Source organism: Hyperolius riggenbachi, chromosome 10, assembly GCF_040937935.1.
Source record: "Hyperolius riggenbachi isolate aHypRig1 chromosome 10, aHypRig1.pri, whole genome shotgun sequence".
NCBI classification, from domain to species: Eukaryota; Metazoa; Chordata; class Amphibia; order Anura; family Hyperoliidae; genus Hyperolius; species Hyperolius riggenbachi.
The window spans coordinates 255036527-255059649 of record NC_090655.1 but is presented as its reverse complement, the minus strand read 5'-3'; the positions used below and the strand labels follow the sequence as shown (position 1 = coordinate 255059649).

At 45.7% G+C, this 23123-nt stretch overlaps 1 protein-coding gene across 1 annotated transcript in view; it reads left to right on the top strand.

Moving 5' to 3' along the window:
• The window catches only part of LOC137535288 (zinc finger protein 420-like), a 100704-nt gene that overhangs the window by 18424 nt on the left and 59157 nt on the right, over positions 1–23123 (top strand). The gene's annotated exons all lie outside the window — the stretch shown is intronic.

The window sequence follows — 23123 nt, the reverse complement described above, 5'->3', positions numbered from 1 at the left end:
CCGCACCGGGAGAAACTGATCCTCCGGTCCCCCATAGTGAGCCAGTTTTGTTTCCGGTGACTGGCCAATAGCCGGACCAGTGTGCCTCCACGGCTCTGGCTGCGCTTGTCCTTCATCACGCTCCCGTCGCCTTCCTGTGCATGTGCAGTACGGTGATGGCAACGAAACTAGCTCACTGCGGGGGACCGGTTTGTCCCCAATGCGGGCACAGGATGCCTGCAGGGGGGTGGTAAAAGCCCCAGGTAAGTTAAACTCTTCCCCCCCCCCCCCCCCCCTCAGTTAAGGGTCCCTTTAAACTTAATTAGGCAGAGTTACCTGGCTTCTGTGCTGGCTGGTCTGGCTTTCTGTTGCTGGCGAGCTCCTCTGCTGCCAGTTCCCCCATAGCATTCCCTGACCTTCTAGTGGACCCCCTCCCATGCTCCCATGGGCCTCCCATTGAGGCACCACAACTCCCAGCATGCCCCCATAGAAGAACCTCAGCTCCCTGCAAGCCCCATAGAGGCATGACAGCACCCAAAATGCCCACATAGAGGCAACCAGTACCTCCCCCATTGCTGTGTGTTGTGGTGCCATGCTGGGTGCTATGGGGCACGCTAGGTGCTGTAATGCCATGCTGGGTGCTGTGGTGCCTCTTTGAGGCATGCTAGGTACTGTGTGGAGCCATGCTGGGTCCTATGGGGCACGCTAGGGGCTGTAATGCCATGCTGGGTGCTGTGGTGCCTCTGTGGGGCATGCTAGGTACTGTGTGGTGCCATGCCGGGTGCTGTATTGCCATGCTGGGTGCTGTGGTGCCTCTGTGGGGCTTGCTAGGTACTGTGTGGTGCCATGCTGGGTGCTGTGGTGCCTCTATTGTGCCTGAGGGACCGTCAGGGCACCCCAGAATAGATCCGGGGCACGTGCCACTGATCTTTGGGGCTAGCAACGCCCCTGCTCCAAACCATGAAACATTCTTTCTTCCTGTATGTTGTTTTCTGTGTTCACATTTTACATTATCTCTCATTTTGTGCACTTAGGGTGGAGAACTTATACATGGAAGTGCTGTGGTTAAAGAGGAAGAAGAAGAGACATATGTGAGGAGTTATCAGCAGTCTGTGGAGGAGGGTGACATGATGAGGACAAGTAAAGAGGAAGAAGAGACATATGTGAGGAGTGATCAGCAGTGTGTGGAGGAGGGTGACATGATGAGGACAAGTAAAGAGGAAGAAGAGGAGACATATGTGAGGAGTTATCAGCAGTCTGTGGAGGAGGGTGACATGATGAGGACAAGTAAAGAGGAAGAAGAGACATATGTGAGGAGTGATCAGCAGTGTGTGGAGGAGGGTGACATGATGAGGACAAGTAAAGAGGAAGAAGAGGAGACATATGTGAGGAGTGATCAGCAGTCTATGGAGGAGGGTTACATGATGAGGACAAGTAAAGAGGAAGAGGAGACATATGTGAGGAGTGATCAGCAGTCTATGGAGGAGAGTGACATGATGAGGACAAGTAAAGAGGAGGACACTGTTACAGAGGGCAGAACAGGTGAGTAATCAGCAGTAAATATAGAGTAAGGTGTATTTGTATGGCTGGTATGACTGTCACTGCTCACAGACTGGTGATATTAGGGGTTATGCTATGTGCTCATGTTAGTTATAGATGGCAAAAATCTATCATTTGTGAATATATATGGTGACAGCTTGCTAACAACATCAGTACAGACACCCCGAGGAAGAGAAAGGTCTCTTTATTCTCTCACACTGCGCTGCCCTGTTTTTCTCTGAGACTTTGGCAGTGGCCTTTTGCTAGTGTAAGCAGCGCTGATTGAACTAATAAAGTGTTACATTTCTGCTAATATAGTTCCGTAGCTGATGCCCATATGTCATTGTTCTGCCCCCTTAGTGTGATCCCTGGTTGCTTAGCAACCAAGGACACTATAGGGAATTGCCTGCATCTCAGTTCTTCCTGTGTGTCTGACACAGTTGAGAAGCACAGCCTTAGGCCCAGAGGTGGAGTACTGTGATGTCAGTTACCTGTGAGTATGCAGCACTGGGTTTAAATACCCAGAATTACGGCTGTACCGCGACCCAGCCTAGGAAGAAGCGGCAGCCAGTGTGAAATGGCTGTCAGGATTTAGTTCCCTGCACCCACTTTCTGACTCCTCCCATCAACTTGGTATGTCAGGCTTGCTTTAGTGCCCTGCACCCACTTTCTGACTCCTCCCATCACCTTGGTATGTCAGGCTTGCTTTAGTGCTCTGCACCCACTGCCTGACTCCTCTCATCACTTCAGTATGTCAGGCTTGCTTTAGTGCCCTGCACACACTGCCTGACTCCTCCATCACCCTTGTATGTCAGGCTTGCTTTAGTGCCATGCACCCACTGCCTGACTCCTCTCATCACTTCAGTATGTCAGGCTTGCTTTAGTGCCCTGCACACACTGCCTGACTCCTCCATCACCCTTGTATGTCAGGCTTGCTTTAGTGCCATGCACCCACTGCCTGACTCCTCTCATCACCTCAGTATCTCAGGCTTGTTTTAGTGCCCTGCACCCACTGCCTGACTCCTCCACCACCTCGGTAGGTCAAGCTTGCTTTAGTGCCCTGCACCCACTGCCTGACTCCTCCCATCACCTTGGTATGTCAGGCTTGCTTTAGTGCTCTGCACCCACTGCCTGACTCCTCCCACCACCTCGGTATGTCAGGCTTGCTTTAGTGCCCTGCACCCACTGCCTGACTCCTCCCATCACCTCAGTATGTCAGGCTAGCTTTAGTGCCCTGCACCCACTGCCTGACTCCTCCCATCACCTCGGTATGTCAGGCTTGCTTTAGTACCCTGCACCCACTGCCTGACTCCTCCCATCACCTCAGTATGTCAGGCTTTGCCTTCACATTTCAAAGCAACATATTCAACATCAGCAGTGCCAGGTGTTTTTTTTTATCTCTTTCTGTGGCTATGGCGGATCATGGAGTCGGCTGAAAAGCGCTTGTTCCTGGCCAGGAGCGTTTCTATAATCCAGCATTTATAATTGCTCTGCTAATCGGACACTGGGGCGGAGACGGAATCGGTAAGACTCAGCTCTCACAAAGCCTGCAGCCGCCAAATGGACCTGTCAGTGGATTCTGTGCTAAGCATGTGCTGACTAATGATGGCTTGCAGTTCTCAGCAAACATTTTCCATTGGTTTTTACCGCAAATCTTAAGTGAAGTTTGTGTTCGCCCTTTACTTTAACATGGAGCCATATTTTGACCCTTTACCCTCAAGTCAGGAGAGGCAGGACAGCCAATTAAGCACACAGGCCACACACCTATAAAAGAAACAAACCTGGCAGCCATGTTACAGTCAGACTGCAGTCAGTGTAGGGAGAGCTGTGCTGCTGATTGAGGAACAGAGAGATAACTTGCTGACACTGTTCTGTGTTATTCAGTGCTGTGTAGCTGCTTCCATAGGTGTTCTGCTCCTTGCAGTTCACCAACTAGGGACTCCAAAAGTCCTTTTGAGAGATAATCCTGCTGTTATTTTTTGTTGTTGTTGTTTGTGGTGTGTAGCTTATATACACCACCTGTTTAGTGTAATGTAGTGTGTGGCTGCATCACTGTTACAGCTGTCACTGTGATAAAATAAAGTGATTGAGTGACCGTATTGTACTGAAAAAATTATGTGTCACCTGAGATTGTCACAGAAAGGGCTCAATTCACTAAAGTGTGATAACTGTTATCACGCGAGCTGCCACACGCAAAGGTTTGTGCGCGAACAGCGGTACTTCGCGTGATAAGCGAAGGTTTGCATGCGATAAGGTGATCGCATGCAAACCTTCGCTTATCATGTGAAATAACTCATACCATGGCACGCGGCAGCGCGCGTGATAACTGCTGTGATAGCAGTTATTACACTTTAGAAAAAAAGTCTGGCACTGTTACTTTTAATGATCCGAAGGAACAAGCAGTGTGGTGAATGCACAGCAAAGGAATGAACGACTACAATGAGCGATCATGAGAAGTACTTATCCCATCTGGGCGGTTCTGTGTGCGGGGGGGGGCTGATTGTCAAGGGGCAGGACTTGAACTGCTGCACTGGAAACTGTGTTTTTGAGCAAAACGCACTTAATGGCTGCCCCCAGCACCACTCATTGTGCAACTTTTGACCTCAGAAGAAGCTAGGCGTCACCTTGTGGACTGGTGATAGGCTGTCACTCACTGGCGCCCCCTGTCTACACCCCCTCAGCACACAGAACCACCCAGATGAGATAAGTACTTGTCATCATTGCTCATGATTGCTCGTTCCTTCAGATCATTAAAAGGGACAGTGCCAGATTTTTCCTCTACTTTGTTTGTTCATTTGGACTGTTCTCTGTTGTCTTGAGCACGTCGCCAGGTCCTGTAGCATATGCAGCATTGTGTCACTTGATTAACCAATATGTCCCGTATCCAAGTGCCTACCAGTTCTTCTCTACACCCAGTGTTAGGCCCACACTGCACAAGCAGCATGTTTTGTGACCGCAGTGTACTTTAAGAATTAAGCAGGTATTTGCCAAATATTTAAAGCCTCTACTACAGTGGCTGCAAATAACAATTTTAGGCAGGCAAACACAGCGGCCATTCTAAAAAAAACTTAATTTTAAAAATATACACCCGAAATGCAGTTTTAAAAAAAGCCTCTGTGTAAAATACATATTTTGAGGAATGCTGTGCCACTGCCCGGGTTTATGGACAGTTTTGACACCTTTTTACAGCACTTGTTGCTGAAAACATGACCTGAAGGTTTTTGAAGTTAAAATTTCGCAAACGCTGGTTTGTGAACATTTGCGGAAACATTTGTGAATAGTCCCCAAACATTCATTCACGATGTTTGTCCACCACTAGTTTGGAGATGTATGCTGTGCCCATTGCAGTGACAGAAATCAGACGTGACATAGGCAGCCATGACAATGATGGAACGTCACAGCACATGTTACATCACATCCGCTGTGACTGTCCTCCTGTTACTCCAGGTCACATTTACAGATTGCCCAGCAAGCTCAGGGTGAAGCAGAACTCCTAGGAGTGTGTAAGGGGCTAAAAAGGCCCAAAAAGCCCTCTCACTAAAATGCTATGCTAAACAGAAATGTACCTTCTCAAAACAGAAGATATTTGTAATTATTCAGGTTGGATTGAGCTTTTGAGCTATCCCACAATGCACCACTGCTGAAAATAATCTGTGTTGTCCCTGAAAGCTGAAACAAGCTGACACATCACTGCATTCCAGCGGTTCTGGAGGTGTGCTTAGCTTTCATGGTCAACAAAGGGACAATTTGCATGTTCAGCAGTGATGCATTGTGGGAGACATCATACTCTGACACTAACATGAAAAATCGTAAAAGCCTTCTGTTTTGAGAAGGCAAATTTATGATCCAGGTCAAATGTGAACCAGCCTAAGAGCTTCTTATGGCAGAACCTGTGTCACATGATGACAAAAAATGTTTTCTTTGAAGAAGAGCTGTCAACAATACTATCTCAGAAAAAAAACCCAATGCATATATAAGTAGATAAATACTTGCTCTACTTACATAAGATATGTATTGCACTGTCCACATTTTGATTGTAGTGATTTGTCTATAGAAAAAAATCCTTCTTGGGATTCTCCATTTTAACTGTGTCTATCTTGAAGCCAATCCTGATGTCATTTCCTCCCTTACTCTCCTCTGCCTCATTGCGTATGCATTGCCCGCCCTACTCCCAGTCTTCAGTCACCCCCACCCAGCTCTGCAATAGAAAGTGCATTGTCTCAGCATGAGAAATATTGAACAATCGAATAGGAATAGAGGTGTGACAGGGGAAAACAGAAGGGAAAGAGGCTTCAGCCAATCAGACTGCATTAGTCAAGTCTGAGAGGAAAGTAAAGAAGCAAAAAAAGACAACCCAGCATGCCCTGCAACTTCCTTTGTGCGACAATGTACTAAATAAGAGTCAGGTAAACTGGGGAATGAACAATTATCTACAAGAAAAGTAATAGTGATTTTTACCTTTTGGATTGCCTGGTTCAGAATCAGAATCCTCTTTATTTTGCCAAGTACGCCAGATAACGTACCCGGAATTGTATGTGGTATTGGCAGAGACATGACATGACAAGGCATAGTGAACATGAGACTAAATGAGAATATACATGGTACAAAAAAATAGATACAATTCTGTACAATATGCAATGCAAGACATACAATATACAGATCCGTGAGTCAATTTTGGGTGTAGGGAGAGGTCTGCGTATGAGTTCATGGTTCTGAGTGGGCAACAGATACAGTGTTGTGATGCATGATACAGTTCATGGTTCTGAGTGGGCAACAGATACATTCTGTGACGCATGTTACAGTTCATGGTTCAGAATGGGCAACAGATACAGACCAGGTGCCGGTTGAGGATTTGCTTCCCATGGGCTAGAGTGTTGCAGCCTGGCAGGAGTTAGAGTTCAGTAGGAGGACTCCTACTGAACTTGCGCCTGCTGGTCCTGGAGGCAATTTCTCTGAACAAGCGCCCTAACAGGAGGAGCTCAAAGAAGCGATTGCCTGGATAGGAGATGTCGAGAGAGATCCCTTTGGCCCTTTTCCCCAGTCTGGCGGTGTGGAGGAGATAAAGAGGTGGCAAGGGCAAACCTGTGGTCTTTTCCGCAGCATTAATTATTCTCTGGAGTTTGTATTTGTCACCAGCCGTTGCCCCTGCATACCAGACGATGATGGAGGAGCAGAGGATGGATTCTACGGTGGCAGTGTACAAGCTGATGAGCAGCTTCTTTGGGATACCAAATTTTTTCAGGTGTTGCAAAAAGAATAACCTCTGCTGTGCCTTCTTTTGAATATTGATAGTGTTCTCCCCCATGTAAGATCGCTAGTAAGAGTTGTGCCCAGGAACCGAGCACTCGGCACCCTGGAGACTGCGGTCTCCCCAATTAGGACTGGGTAGAGGGTGGGGGAGTGTCTCCTGAAGTCTACGATCAGTTCTACAGTCTTTGCCATGTTAAGGATGAGGTTATTTCCCCTGCACCAGTTGCAGATCCTCTCAGTTTCGCTGCAGTAGGCAAGCTCTCCATTGCCGCTGATAAGGCCGATGATTGTTGTGTCATCCGAGAATGTGATGACCTTACCAGAGTCAGAGGTTGAGGTACAGTTGTTGGTGTACAGGGAGAACAGGAGCGGGCAGTACACACCCTTGCAGAGCTCCCATGTTGGTGGTTCTCTCGCTGGAGAAGCAGTTGCCGAGCTTCAGCCTCTGCGTTCTGTTTGAGAGGAAGTCCCTGACCCACCTGCAGAGGGAGATGTCAACTCCTAATTGCACGAGATTGTCCAGCAGGATGTCTGGACAGATGGTATTGAAAGCATAACAGAAGTCCAGGAACCGGATCCTAGTGTAATAGTCAGGCCTGTCTAGGTGTTCCGTGATGTATGCTAGGCTCACGTTAATGGCGTCCTCGACTGACCGGTTTGCCCTGTATGCAAATTAATGAGGATCAAGGACAGTATCTGTGGACTGCTTCAGGAGGGCCCGGATCAGGCGCTCAAAGACCTTCATGATGGTTGAGGTTAGAGCTACTGGTTAGCATCCTTGTTACTTGTTAACCAGATAAAAATAAGAATAGATTTTGATTTTATGCCCGACAGTTACACTTTAAAGAGGATACAAAGCCCGACATTCACAAGCATGTAAAAGGGTGTCACACAGGTACAGAGGAGAGGTTTGTTACAAAGGTGGAGGGGGTTTCCCAAGTTTTGCAGGGGGAGGTCCAGTGATTTCTAGTGACACCCTTTCCCCTCCCCCACTGATCTCCTGTCCAATAGGAGCTGCAGTGTGCAGCAGTTTGGTTCCTTATTAGACAGACGGATGGGAGGAGAGATATGGCTATACTGGATATCCAGGAATATATACTGTATGTGTGTATTTTTATAGCTACAGAAGTATTAGTGGTTTGGGATCTCCATGAAGTAAACAGATAATTCCTCTACCTCGCAGCTCCTATAATTTATGTTGTGTAATGTCACAATATCTTTAATTGCTCAAATTAGAACAAGATTTTGCACAATGGTAATAAGAATGTGTAAGTGACACCACATTGCTCTACAAACATAACACAGATTTCTTGCTATAAGTACATATAGGTCTGTTGTCACAGGAGTAACACATTGCTTCCATTGTCTCACCAATCTGTACAATCTACTGCTTGTCAGTGTGTGGCCAATGCTTTATGTGTAGGGAGGTCAATGAGATGCAAATAACTCTGTACTTGTATGCAAATGTCATGCAAATTGTATGCAGCTAATCACATTTCCCAGGTAATTCATTTCATTGTCCAGATTCCAAGATACAGAAAATTTGCACGCAAAACAAAGTTATTGTCATGTGATTGGCCGGCTGTAATGAGCACAACCTTCTTCAGTTCTCTGTCAGGCTGATAACTACCGATGGTCAGTGGCATGCCAATAACTCTGAGATGGTAAAAATGATATGCTAATTATATGCTAATGCAAATTTTATGCAAGTTACACAGATGCTGCATCTGGCCCATTTCCAATCTTTGCATCATTTTGGAATTAGCAGCAGCTCACTGACCCTCCCTAATGATAATTGTTCCTCCCCTCAGAATTCTCTAACTGAAAGTGATGATGTTTCTCTATTTGCAGGGCGGAGTCCCGGCATCAGGAACTTCTCAGAGACTCGTCTCTCTGTATCCACAGACTGTACAACGGATGATGATGTCACTGGACAAGGGTCTCCTGCAGATATCCTGGTTACCCCAAATATTCCCCCAGACTCCCCTCACCTGTCTAACCCTGAAGGACCCCATACTCAGAACAGCTCTCCCCCTGCTGGAGGGTCTTATTCCTGTTTCACATGTGGAAAAGGTTTTGTAAGGAAATCACATCTTGTCATTCATGAGAGATCTCACACTGGTGAGAAGCCCTATTCATGTGCTGAGTGTGGGAAATGTTTTGGGCGGAAAGAAAGCTTTGTAACACATGAGAGATGTCACACTGGCAAGAAGTCCTATTCATGTGCTGAGTGTGGGAAATGTTTTGGACAGAAAGGAAACCTTGTCAGACATGAGAGATCTCACACTGGTGAGAATCCCTATTCATGTGCTGAGTGTGGGAAATGTTTTGGGTGGAAAGGACACCTTTTAATACATGAGAGATCCCACACAGGTGAGAAGCCGTTTTCATGTGCTGAGTGTGGGAAATGTTTTGGACAGAAAGCAAACCTTGTCAGACATGAGAAATCTCACAAATCTCACACTGGTGAGAAGCCCTATTCATGTGCTGAGTGTGGGAAATGTTTTGGGCAGAAAGGACACCTTGTCATACATGAGAGATCTCACACTGGTGAGAAGCCCTATTCATGTGCTGAGTGTGGGAAATGTTTTGGAGAGAAAGGAAGCCTTGTCAAACACGAGAGATCTCACACTGGCGAGAAGCCCTATTCATGTGCTGAGTGTGGGAAATGTTTTGGAGAGAAAGGAAACCTTGTCAGACATGAGAGATCTCACACTGGTGAGAAGCCCTATTCATGTGCTGAGTGTGGGAAATGTTTTGGAGAGAAAGGAAGCCTTGTCAAACACGAGAGATCTCACACTGGCGAGAAGCCCTATTCATGTGCTGAGTGTGGGAAACGTTTTGGACAGAAAGGAAGCCTTATCAAACATGAGAGAACTCACACTGGTGAGAAGCCCTATTCATGTGCTGAGTGTGGGAAATGTTTTGGGCAGAAAGGAAACCTCATCATACATGAGAGAACTCACACTGGTGGAAAACCCTATTAACCCCCTTGGCGTAATGATTCTTTACGGATTTTAGGGTCTAGAAGTGGTGCAATTTTTTTGCACCCTTTCAGACCCTAAAACCTGGAAAAAATCATGCTGCAAGGGAGATCTGCAGCAGTTACAGTAATCGCTCACCTCTCTGGCGCTGCAGTTAGACCTCCATCCTCCGGGAGGCGCTGCAACTCTAAAGTGAAATTGCCGGCTGTCGCCATGACGACAGCCATTGATCTCACCAGCAGGAAGCAAAGCCCCGGAGAGGAGGAAGAAGAATGCCGGCCGACGTCGGGATCCCCGGGAGGTATGTAGAAACGCTCCCGCTGCACGCATTGCTCTGCATTCAGCCTCCGGCGGGTACCCCGAGCAGAGGTCGGGATTACCGCTCTTAGCTGCGGTTTCCTCCCCGACCCTAGCTCGGGATTACCGCTAAGGAGGTTAATGTGCTCAGTGTGGGAAACGTCTTGAGTGTAAATCACTGCTTGTCAGACATTTGTGTTGAGTGTAGAAAGTGATTTGGCCATTAGTGTTCTTTTCCAGTGTTTCTTTTACTTCTTGCAAAGCGCACATAGCAGCATTCTTACACTGAATCCTGAGGACTCTTTCATGCTGCTCAGTGCATTGGATTGTTGCTGCTCTTTGACTGTCTATATCAGACTTCTTCATTTCCTCCAGCAGTTGCAGCATTTGCAGGCGTTTGTAAGCGTTGGTCCCTAGCGTAGGTCAGGCATCTTACAGGTTGTGGCATTGGCTGGTTGAACGCTCTGCTACCATATACTGTGTGTTTGTGGCAATTTTTTCAATCTATGTGTTCTATGGCAAATGTCAGACATCCTGCACAGTGTTGGGCTGCAAGCACATCCCCCACCTGTGTGCTCCTCCTGTTCCTCCTTGCACAAAGGTGGAGGTAGTGGTCCTGGTGCTGGGTTGTTGCCCTCCTACAGCCTCCTCCACATCTCCTGATATACTGGCCTGTCTCCTGGTAGCACATCCATGCTCTGGACACAATGCTGACAGACACAGCAAACCTTCTTGCCACAGCTCACATTGATGTGCCATCCTGTATGAGCTGCACTACCTGAGCCACTTGTGTGGGCTGTAGACTCCGTCTCATGCTACCACTAGAGTGAAAGCACCTCCAGCATTCAGAGGTGACCAAAACATCAGCCAGAAAGCCTAGGAACTGAGAAGTGGTGTGTGGTCACCACCTGCAGAACCGCTCCTTTATTGGGGATGTCTGGCTAATTGCCTATAATTTCCACCTGTTGTCTATTCCATTTGCACAAAGTCATGTGGAATTTGCAATCAGTGCTGCTGCCTAAGTGGACAGTATGATTACACAGAAGTGTGATTGGCTTGGAGTTACGCCGGGTCAGGAACCTGTTTGGCTGAGAGAGCCATAAACGCTGCATATTTTAAAATAAATGTAATTCCATAAAAGCCATACAATATGTTTCAAACTGACACAGTGCGCATGCGCAGCAGAGGGCTCCCTACCCCTCTTTTAAGCATTTGTTTTATTTATTTTGAGCAGTGTACCTCCATCTTCCCTTACTGAACAATTACATTCTCGGCTACCCATCATGTTTCTCAGAGCTGTGTGTGTTGTCTGATGCTCTCCAGCTTGGCCCTGCTGTCAGTTTTGGTTTCTTTACAAGCTTAATATTTCTAATGACTCCATTTACAACACAGGGAATTCCCACAGTGTTTGATCCTATCACATTCCCTTTGCTTTGTGTTCCCATCACTGGAGGGCAGTGACCGGGTGTGCAAGAGGAGTGAATGGGAGGGTGATAGGAGAGAACATTAATGTCTGAAATGAGTGTAATTATTCATAGTATCATTTATAAAGGAGTGATGATGGAGAATAGGGGGACTCAAGGATCAGCCGCTGAGATAAGTGGCTGCATGTTTAACATTTTACACAAGCTCAGCTGCTGCCAGTCCTGATGATCTTTCTGGCTGCAGGACTGTCTGCCGGTCATTTTCACGCAGGGTGAGCTGAATGACGGCTCACCCTGCTGCACAAATTCGGTGGGGGGGGGGGGGGGGGAGATGTTCTATACTATTCCCCCTCCAAGTCGCAGCAACTCGCAGGGAGATGTAATTTGGATTCCGGCAGTTGTGCGCGGGGGACTATAGCATTACTGCTGTAGCCACGCCAAGCTGTGGCCTGTGCTCGTGAATCACAGACCTGGAACAAGCATGTAGATAATCTTCTTGTAGATTTATAGGCTAAAAATAATCTGAATGCTTGCTCCGGGTCTGCAACAAAAACTGTTAGCAGTAGAGGATAAGCAGGACAGCCAGGCAACTGGTATTGTTAAAAAGGAAATATTAGGTGGCGGAGCTAAGATGGTGACAGAGTAGGTTGCACACAGCAGGAGCTCCGGGCATACCACCACCAGCGTTACCCACTGTCTGCTGCAGAGTCACTCTCTGGTACTCCAGAGGAAGCGCAGCACACCAGGGATGATGACCACCACCACCCGCTCTAATAAAAACAAAGGAGGGACGGTAACGTCCTCCCTCGGGTGCTTCATGCAGCTCCAGCAAGATGGCTCCGGCCCCCCACACTGCACACAATCTCTCCAGCATGGCCTGTGGCTGCAGAGGGAAGAGAGCCCACCTTCTCCCGAGCGGACCCCCCACAGAGAGGGACAGGATGGTCCCCAGCAGCCTGAGAGCCCTGTACACAGACACACAGGAGCTCAGTCTGGTAAGCAGCTACATGTGGCAGAGATCCACCATCTACCTACCCACACTGCAGCTGAGCTCTCTCCCCCTGGGCAATGCTAACAGCCAGAGTCTATCAGCCCCCCTGCACACAGTACTGATTGGGGACGTGAGGGAGAAACAGAGACTGAAGGGACAATAAAAGATATGCATGCTCAGGTAATGTCTGCTATCACTGACACACGCACACAGCAGTCACAGCTATCATTGAAGAAGTGAAGGTGGATGTGGGCTTCTCAGACAAGCTATGCAATAGCTGAGGGGGGTACATCTGAATTGGAAGTGCGGGGATCAGAGCTTGAGGACACGCCCCCCTCTAGCCAGAGACCTGCAATCTGTTATAGAGCAGTCAGTGACTAATCACAAGTCTGATGATATAGAGAACTGACTCAGGCATAACAACTTGTGATTCATTGGGTTACCGGAGGGCACTGAGGCTACTAAACCTGAAGATTTTATTGGCCTGGCTAATACAACAGTTTGGGACTGATCAGTTGTACAAAACCTTTGCAGTTGAAGGAGCACATAGGGTGCCGCCCAGACGCCCACAGCCTGGTGCTCTGCCTCCTGCATTTCTAGTGCAGATTGTAAACAGTAGAGATGGAGATGCTATACTGCTCATGGTGCGCATCAAAGGTGGTCTAATGGTGGAGAATACCAGAGGGATGATCTCTCCTGATTACTCCATTCACTTTCAGAGGAAACGGGCCTCTTTAACTGAAATTAAGCAGCGCTTGAAGGGAGGGAATATTCCCCATTCCATGCAGTGCCCGGCTAAGCTATGTATTGTAGGAGGTGACCAAACTCTATTTTTTCAAGACCCCAAGGAAGTGGTGCACTGGTTAGATAGTAGATCCCCCGTAGCTGAATATTACATCTATACTCATCTTTGTGATGTCGCTGTGTTTGATTTTGCTATGTGTAATCCTTATCTATATCGCTTGTATGTTTACTTTACAGATACCTATGCAATTGTTATACTGATGGGGTAGAAAGTGATATACTGGCTAGGCAGCAGGCCTCACCATAACTGAATTGTACCCCTACATTCATTTTTATAATTAATATTAATTACATTATAATATATAATTAACATCTTTACATTAATCAACTCATTTGTGTTCCAATACCACTTATATGCAGATGATACACATCTGTACCTCTCGCTCTCGGCTCCAGACCGTAACTCCCTCCTCACACGTCTTCCTGACTGCTTGTCTGCTATATCCTCCTTCATGTCCTCTTGCTTCATAAGACTTAATATGAGTAAAACAGAACTAATCATTTTTCCACCGTCTCTGTCACCACTCTGCCTGAAATAACAATAAATGTTAATAACACTCCCATAACTTCAATTCCCAAAGCACTCTGCTTAGAGGTAATATTATTCTCCTCTATCTATTTTATTCCTCACAGTCACTCCCTAACCAGCTCCTGTCATTTCCAACTCAAAACATATCACACATCCGACCTTCTCTCACTCAAGACACAACTAAAATGTTAATACACGCTCTTATAATATCTTGCCTGGACTATTGTAACGTACTACTTTGTGGGCCACCAACTAACAGGCTGGCACCGCTCCAATCTGTACTGACCTCAACTCGTCTCATTCATCTTTCTCCCCGCTCTTCCTCTGCTGCTGCTCTCTGTCAAGCTCATTATTGGCTACCAGAGGATCCAGATTAAACTCTTATGCCCGGTACACACAATGAGATTTTTTTTTGCGGATTTACTTCCAGATCAATTATTTCCAACATGTTTGATCTGATTTCCAGTCAATTTTCTGATCAGTTTTTTATGTTCACTTCTATGGAAAATTGATTATAAAGTAAATCTGCCGGAAAATCTCATTGTGTGTACCAGGCATTAGCCCTAACCTACAAAGCTCTCCACTGTACATCACCTCACTAGTTTCCAGATACCAACCCAACCGTAATCTCAGACCTGTACATGACCTGCTGTTGTCCTCCTCTAGAATTACCTCCTTACATTCACATATACAAGATTTTACACACGCTTCACCCCTCCTCTGGGAAGTCCTCCCACAACAATTTCTGTCATTCTCCCACCTTTGTTACCTTTTAACGCTCTCTAAAAACTCACTTGTTCCGACAAGCATACGCTCTACCTTAGGCCACGTCCCCTTTGTCCTAAAGCCAATTTGCACTCCTACTAGATATCCTAAAACACACTGCCTCTAGGTATGTATATTGTACACTACCCCACCTCTTGTTTCTCCCCAGTCCTTTACATTATAAGCTCACAAGGGCAGGGCTCTCTCCCCCTTTCTTGTCTTCGAATTAATTATACATTTTATTTGTTGTGTTACTTTTGTCACTGTGATTACCAATTCTGTATTTTGTATATTTGTGTATTCCATTTGTCTATATTATTATTATGTACCCCATGTTTGTTTCTTACTTTGTACAGCGCCATGGAATATGTTGGCACTTTATAAATCAATAAATAATGCTACTACATTTGATTCAGATATGCATCATTTCTGTTTGTACTGCTTGTAAGTTCAGTTTCTAGATACCTATGCAGCAGTTATATCTATGACGTTTTCTAGAGCAATGTTTATATGAGAGACTACGGTCATTTCTTAACAGTTAGGCTCTGCGGCACACACACCCTGCAATGTGCTGAACCCGGATCTACTTGTCTGCTTGGTCTCCATAACAGTAATCGGCTAATGCTGATCTCTTCTCATATTATTTATATTTGGGATATAAGCCTCAATGCTTTATTTAAAGGTTCTTGTTTAGCATTGTGGGTATGGGTTAAAGGTTTGTTAAAGTGGGATAAAACTCTGACATAACATTCAAATGTGTTTTGTTACTTTTTATTACCTATACAGTTAACACATTTGATTTTGTGCATAATTATCAACAAGGTCCCGAAGTACAGTTTATCTGCTCTGAAAGCTGCCATTGCATTTTATTGCATAGTGTTTTTTTATTATATATTAAAATCAAAAGACAATGTTATCACATCTTTGGATGCGGATCACAAGCAGAAGGAACTTTCCACTGCATTACAAAGTGCTGAAACTCGTTGAATGCTGTTCTGCTACATTTTTGTCCTTTTTGTGATAGTAGGTTTAGTGGTTTCTACACAAACCACTGAGGCACACTATACATGGGGTATCATTAAATGACTGAGGGTGTTTGGTCTGTGTGGCACTACACACTGAGGATTCTCCTATGGTTATTATAGTGATATACAGCTTACCACCTGCTTCCCTAGATAGACTTAGATGTACTGTGCTGTTGGACTTTCCGGGCTATCATGTTGTCTGCATGGGACATTTCATCATGGTTATGGACCTCCAGTGGGATAAATTCTCTGAGGGAGCTGCAGGCCACAGCGCCCACCACACTGACAGAGGCTTTATGGGTAGATGCCTGGAGGCATTTCCATCCCGACGAACGCCAATTTACCTGTCATACTATACAATGACAGGCGCTGTCTGGAATAGACTCTGCCTTCACTAGCCCATTACTGATCCCCTCTATATGAGATGTCAGTCATCTTTCCCGATCTATATCTGATCATACCCCGGTACTATTACTGTGCTCCTTGTAAAATATACACCCTAATCCCATCTGGAGGTGACACCCCTTCTGGGTACCACAGACTGTATTTATAGCAACAAAGAACCTTTTGGATTTAAATAAGGGCCTCACAAGATCCAAAAATACAAAACCCCGCCGCTACACGGAACGCATGATTCAGGTCTCGCCCACCACCAGCAGCATACGAGCGTTCGATCCCCGCCGCTACACGGAATGCATGATTCTAGGCGGGTGGATCGCGCTCAGCACCGGCAGCCACACATGCCAAGTAGCCGTCCAAGCACTGTAGACGGGAGCAGCAATAAACGCCTGCAACTACGCCAGCTACCGCGGACCGCAGAGTGTCGGGGACCTGCGAGTTCCAGCGGTTCCAAGAGGTATGCGACTAGCTGACTCTACAGGAATACAAGTAAGCCATAAAGCCATATGAAATCATGATATGAACTACTAATAGTGCACTATTAAGCCTCTGGAAGAGACTCTTACCGTAATAACGGAAGCTGTGTTCTAGCAAGCTGGAACCGTTTGAGATCTACTTTGTTTTGGTCCTTTATTGTCTCCCTCTTTATGCAAAAGCAGTGAACTGACACATCAACCTATTCCCATATCGGGAGGAAAAATCACCAGAGCAAGTTGCTTCATGCATGTGCTTTTTGCTTTAAAGGGACAGTGCAAGTAAATCATATGTGTAATATAGTGGCCACTATTATATACAGAGCTGAATGATGAATATGGCATGAGAGGTGTGCATGGTGTGATATGCGAGGGGTGGATGAGAGACTCCGGAGATTCTCAGTTTTTAAGTTATTTTAATGTATGATGATTGCTGTGAATTTGGTCTACAATAAAGGTTTTGTATTTTTGGATCTTGTGAGGCCCTTATTTAAATCCAAAAGGTTCTTTGCTGCTATAAATTCTGTGGTCAGGTTTTAGGGCCCCATAAGCTGAGAAATAAAGGAGAAGTGATATTGCTCCCCTAGTAATTTCTGTTCAGCTGAGATCCTACATTTGAGGACTGCCCCCCCCCCCCCCCTTTTTGTTTGTTAATTACCACAGACTGTATAACATGGTGATGGAAGAATTTTTTTCCACTAATGCAGATGAAACGAGTAAACATAATAGGTGGGATGCTTTTAACCAGCTGAGCGGTCTGGACGAGCTCAGCTCGTCCAACACCGCCAGCGGCTGCCGCTCAGGCCCTGCTGGGCCGATTTTAATGAAATAAAAAGCAGCACACGCAGCCGGCACTTTGCCAGCCGCGTGTGCTGCCTGATCGCCGCCGCTCTGCGGCGATTCGCCGCGAGCAGCGGCGAAAGAGGGTCCCCCCAGCCGCCTGAGCCCAGCGTAGCCGGAACAAAAAGTTCCGGCCAGCGCTAAGGGCTGGATCGGAGGCGGCTGACGTCAGGACGTCGGCTGACGTCGATGACGTCACTCCGCTCGTCGCTATGGCGACGATATAAGCAAAACAAGGAAGGCCGCTCATTGCGGCCTTCCTTGTTTATTCTGGGCGCCGGAGGCGATCGGAAGATCGCCTCCGGAGCGCCCTCTAGTGGGCTTTCATGCAGCCAACTTTCAGTTGGCTGCATGAAATAGTTTTTTTTTTATTTAAAAAAAACCCTCCCGCAGCCACCCTGGCGATTTAATCAGAACGCCAGGGTGGTTAAAGTGACAGGGATGCCTCCTTTCACCATATCTCTTCTCTATGGTCATTGAAGTCCTTGCCATGAGGTCAAATACTCTAATACAAGCCTGAGAGCGGGTCTAGTAATAGACACATTAGCATTGTACGCCGATATGTGATATTATATTTGCAAGATACTGATCACTCCAAAGTACTTTGTGATAACTCTTCCAGCATACAGCAGGGATTCCCTCAGCAATGTGCTGGATCACCCCAAGTGTCCCCACGGTGCCTGAGTGGCTGCTGCAGGTTAACAAGGTGCTTCTGTTTATTAAAGAGGAACTAAACTCAGAATATGAAAACAGAGCATTGCAATCCATGTTAAAAATTGTAGGCAAAAACAGTACAATATATGTACAAAAATATGTGAATAAACTATAATATACAATTATATTGATAAGCCACACCCTCTGTGACTTACTCTGCCATGGCAAGGCTCCCAGAGATCAATGGAAGACTTTCTCCTGCTTATGCAAATCCCCTGCAGCTTTGGTTGTTGACACAGTGAGTCATCAGGAGGAGCTGTGAAAGGAGAATCCTGACAGCCAGCTTAGGGACTGTAGAAACTTAACTTTGTTGTAAGGCAATGGGAAACACTCAGCTAGCTGATAAAAATGCAATTAGAGGGCAGCATGATGCAGAGCTGTGCATGGAGGGTCCATGGGTAAAAATCTGTCTGGTCTCTCCCCATTGTTATAATGACTGTATGTTTGGATAGGGTGTTAAACAAATTGAAAAGTTTTTGACAGTCCCTAGACTCCAGGAGGGCTGCTTTCTGACTTGTATGAGACTGGCACGGACAGAAGTCACATTACAGGCAAGTAGCCTCTGTGTGATGTGGGTCTGCAATACAGATAAGATCTCTGCTCCATCTCAGGCTATTCTCAATTTCTCCCTATACCTCTTCTTTCTGGACTAGTGCATGCCAAAATCACAATAGCAATCGCTAACAATTTGTGAGTGCGATTTTGTGACGCGATTTTTAGAGCTATTATTGAATGAATCACTCCAACAAATGCTAAATGCAGTGTGTTTGCGTTTTTGAAAAAAATCACTACGCTGCTGTGAGAACACAGTCATAGGGTAACCTTAGCCAAGCGCTTTTCAAATCACTGTTGATTTGAAAAACGCTCAGAAGTACTCTTGGTTTAAAAATGTCTCTAGGTCTGTTTTTCGCCGCGCGTGTCCGCCGCTTGCTTACACGGCCGCCCGCTCACCCGCCGCACATCCGGCCGTCCGCTCACACGCCGCCCGCTCGGCTGCCTGGCCCCGTCCTCCTGTGTGTTAGAGGCTGGGTCCGTGCTGTGCACATGCGCAGTAGCAAAAAACACGGACCCAGCTACACTGAGACAACTGTCCCTGCTGTACGCAGGGACAGTTGTCTATTATTATATAGGATTTATATAGCGCCATCTTTCGCAGTGCTGTGCAGAGCATATTGTCTTGTCACTTAACTATCTTTCTCTAGCCGTCATACGGGACACTGGAGATGTGGCTCCGCCCATCCAATTAGTGGAAACCACCTGAAAGAGTAAAAAGAGTATTAATAGCCCCCACCCTCCCCTGGCTCCTCAGTTTAATTTGGTTTCCGTCCCGGAAACACCGAAGAGGAGTAGCTCCCTTAATTTTTATTATTTTTTAGCTTCACTAGGTGGTGAGGCCAAGAGAAGACCGGGTGGCTTGGGTGATCGTTGTGAACGCTAAGTGGCGTCTCTTTATGCACCCGGTTTTCTGCCGAACGCGGTGTTCGGCTGTCGATCCCTCTGCCCTCCGTATGCATTTGTGCGGGCAAGGATCGTGGGACTCTCCCCCAGCTGCTTGGCATGGCAGCACTGCGCATGCATGAAATCCCTGGGCCACAAGCGATGGTTGGGAAGCTGGCGCTGGTGGGGGAGTCTAATATAGGAGAACTAGGCAGCATAAGAAATGGAACTGCTCCTGTTGTTCTCCCCCATGCTGGAAAGATGGGATCACAGGCAAGAGGCTTCCCAGTCTGTTCCAGCAGCAAAGGTGACTGCATTGACCATACTGGAGAGATGGGATCACAGGCAAGAGGCTTCCCAGTCTGTTCCAGCAGCAAAGGTGACTGCATTGACCATACTGGAGAGATGGGATCACAGGCAAGAGGCTTCCCAGTCTGTTCCAGCAGCAAAGGTGACTGCATTGACCATACTGGAGAGATGGGATCACAGGCAAGAGGCTTCCCAGTCTGTTCCAGCAGCAAAGGTGACTGCATTGACCATACTGGAGAGATGGGATCACAGGCAAGAGGCTTCCCAGTCTGTCCAGCAGCAGAGGTGAGTGCATTGACCATGCTGGAGAGATGGGATATCAGGCAAGAGGCTTCCCAGTCTGTCCAGCAGCAGAGGTGAGTGCATTGACCATGCTGGAGAGATGGGATATCAGGCATGAGGCTTCCTAGTCTGTTCCAGCAGATGAGGTGTGTGCACTGATAGTGTTTTTTTGCAGGGATATACACTCATATTATGCAGTTTAGAGTGTGATTTCACCTGTGTTTTATCCTTTCCCGCTATCTATATCATAGCAAGCTGAAAGTAAAAGCGGGGGAGGTATAGGATAATGTGTGGAGAAGCCAAGAACTAAAAAGGTTGCTATTGCAACATTAAGCTTCCCCAGTATTATAACGAGATAATTTGTCAAGCCTGCACTAGATCTATGAGAGCTGTAGTGATTGACAATTTATACAAAGAGGTAATGGAGTCTTTCAGGGTAAGGAAAGCCCTGAGCAGTCTTAAGGAGTCATTTGTTTCCTATGCTAGATGCAGAAACTAACATTTTGCAGGGATGTGCACTCATATGTTTAAGATTAGAGAGTTTTTCCCTGTATCTATTTTTTTCTTTTCTCCTATCCTCTGTGTCCATGTGATCTAGCTGTGAATGTTAAGCAGCAGGTGGGGTGAAGGTGAATTGTTGCCATTGCAGCAATTGGCTTCCCCAATATTAGAACATGATGATTTGTCAAACCTGCACTGAAGCGATGGTGATTGACAATTAAGGGGTAATGGAAACTTTCAAGAAATGAATCTCTGGTTAGTTTTCAGGGAGTCCCTTGTTTCGAATTTGACTTCGAATCTGTTTCGATTACGACTTTCAGTCGGTTTCGATTATGACTTCAAGTCTTTCGCAGTATGTTGCGATTATGACTGTCTGTTGCGATTATGACTTTGTCTGTTGCGATTATGACTTTGTCTGTTGCGATTATGACTTCGAGTCTTTCGATTATGACTTCGAGTCTTTCGATTATGACTTCGAGTCTTTCGATTATGACTTCGAGTCTGTTTCGATTATGACTTCGAGTCTGTTTCGATTTTGACTTCGAGTCTGTTTCGATTTTGACTTCGAGTCTGTTGATTATGACTTCCAGTCTTTCGATTATGACTTCCAGTCTTTCGATTATGACTTCGAGTCTTTCGATTATGACTTCGAGTCTTTCGATTATGACTTCGAGTCTTTCGATTATGACTTCGAGTCTTTCGATTATGACTTCGAGTCTTTCGATTATGACTTCGATTCTTTCGATTTTGACTTCGAGTCTTTCGATTATGACTTTGAGTCTGTTGATTATGACTTCGAGTCTTTCGATTATGACTTCGAGTCTTTCGATTATGACTTCGAGTCTTTCGATTATGACTTCGAGTCTGTTTCGATTATGACTTCGAGTCTTTCGATTTTGACTTCGAGTCTTTCGATTTTGACTTCGAGTCTTTCGATTTTGACTTCGATTCTTTCGATTTTGACTTCGAGTCTTTCGATTATGACTTTGAGTCTGTTGATTATGACTTCGAGTCTTTCGATTATGACTTCGAGTCTTTCGATTATGACTTCGAGTCTTTCGATTATGACTTCGAGTCTTTCGATTATGACTTCGAGTCTTTCGATTATGACTTTGAGTCTTTCGATTTTGACTTCGAGTCTTTCGATTTTGACTTCGAGTCTTTCGATTATGACTTCGAGTCTTTCGATTATGACTTCGAGTCTTTCGATTATGACTTCGAGTCTTTCGATTATGACTTCGAGTCTTCGATTATGACTTCGAGTCTTTCGATTATGACTTCGAGTCTTTCGATTATGACTTCGAGTCTTTCGATTATGACTTTCAGTCTTTCGATTTTGACTTTCAGTCTTTCGATTTTGACTTTCAGTCTTTCGATTTTGACTTTCAGTCCTTCGATTTTGACTTCGAGTCTGCTTCGATTTTGACTTCGAGTCTGCTTCGATTTTGACTTTCAGTCTTTCGATTTTGATTTCGAGTCTGTTTCGGTTTTGACTTCGAGTCTGTTTCGATTTTGACTTTCAGTCTTTCGATTTTGACTTCGAGTCTGTTTCGATTTTGACTTTCAGTCTTTCGATTATGACTTTCAGTCTTTCGATTATGACTTTCAGTCTTTCGGTTATGACTTTCAGTCTTTCGGTTATGACTTTCAGTCTTTCGGTTATGACTTTCAGTCTTTCGGTTATGACTTCGAGTCTTTCGATTTTGACTTTGAGTCTTTCGATTTTGACTTCGAGTCTTTCGATTATGACTTCGAGTCTTTCGATTTTGACTTCGAGTCTTTCGATTTTGACTTCGAGTCTTTCGATTATGACTTCGAGTCTTTCGATTATGACTTCGAGTCTTTCGATTATGACTTCGAGTCTTTCGATTATGACTTCGAGTCTTTCGATTATGACTTCGAGTCTGTTTCGATTATGACTTCGAGTCTGTTTCGATTTTGACTTCGAGTCTTTCGATTTTGACTTCGAGTCTTTCGATTTTGACTTCGAGTCTTTCGATTATGACTTCGAGTCTTTCGATTTTGACTTCGAGTCTTTCGATTTTGACTTCGAGTCTTTCGATTAGGACTTCGAGTCTTTCGATTAGGACTTCGAGTCTTTCGATTAGGACTTCGAGTCTTTCGATTAGGACTTCGAGTCTTTCGATTAGGACTTCGAGTCTTTCGATTAGGACTTCGAGTCTTTCGATTAGGACTTCGAGTCTTTCGATTAGGACTTCGAGTCTTTCGATTAGGACTTCGAGTCTTTCGATTTGGACTTTGAGTCTCTTTCGATTTTGACTTTCAGTCTTTCGATTTTGACTTTCAGTCTTGCGATTTTGACTTTCAGTCTTGCGATTATGACTTTCAGTCTTTCGATTTTGACTTTCAGTCTTGCGATTATGACTTTCAGTCTTGCGATTATGACTTTCAGTCTTGCGATTATGACTTTCTTTCGGTTTTGACTTTGTCTGTTTTTGATTTTGACTTCGAGCCTCTTTCGAATTGGTCTGCAAACCTGTTTCGAATTGGTCTGATATACAGGCCGGCACTTTACCTATGCTGGCTGTGGAGATTGAAAATTTTGTATAGAGGATATAAG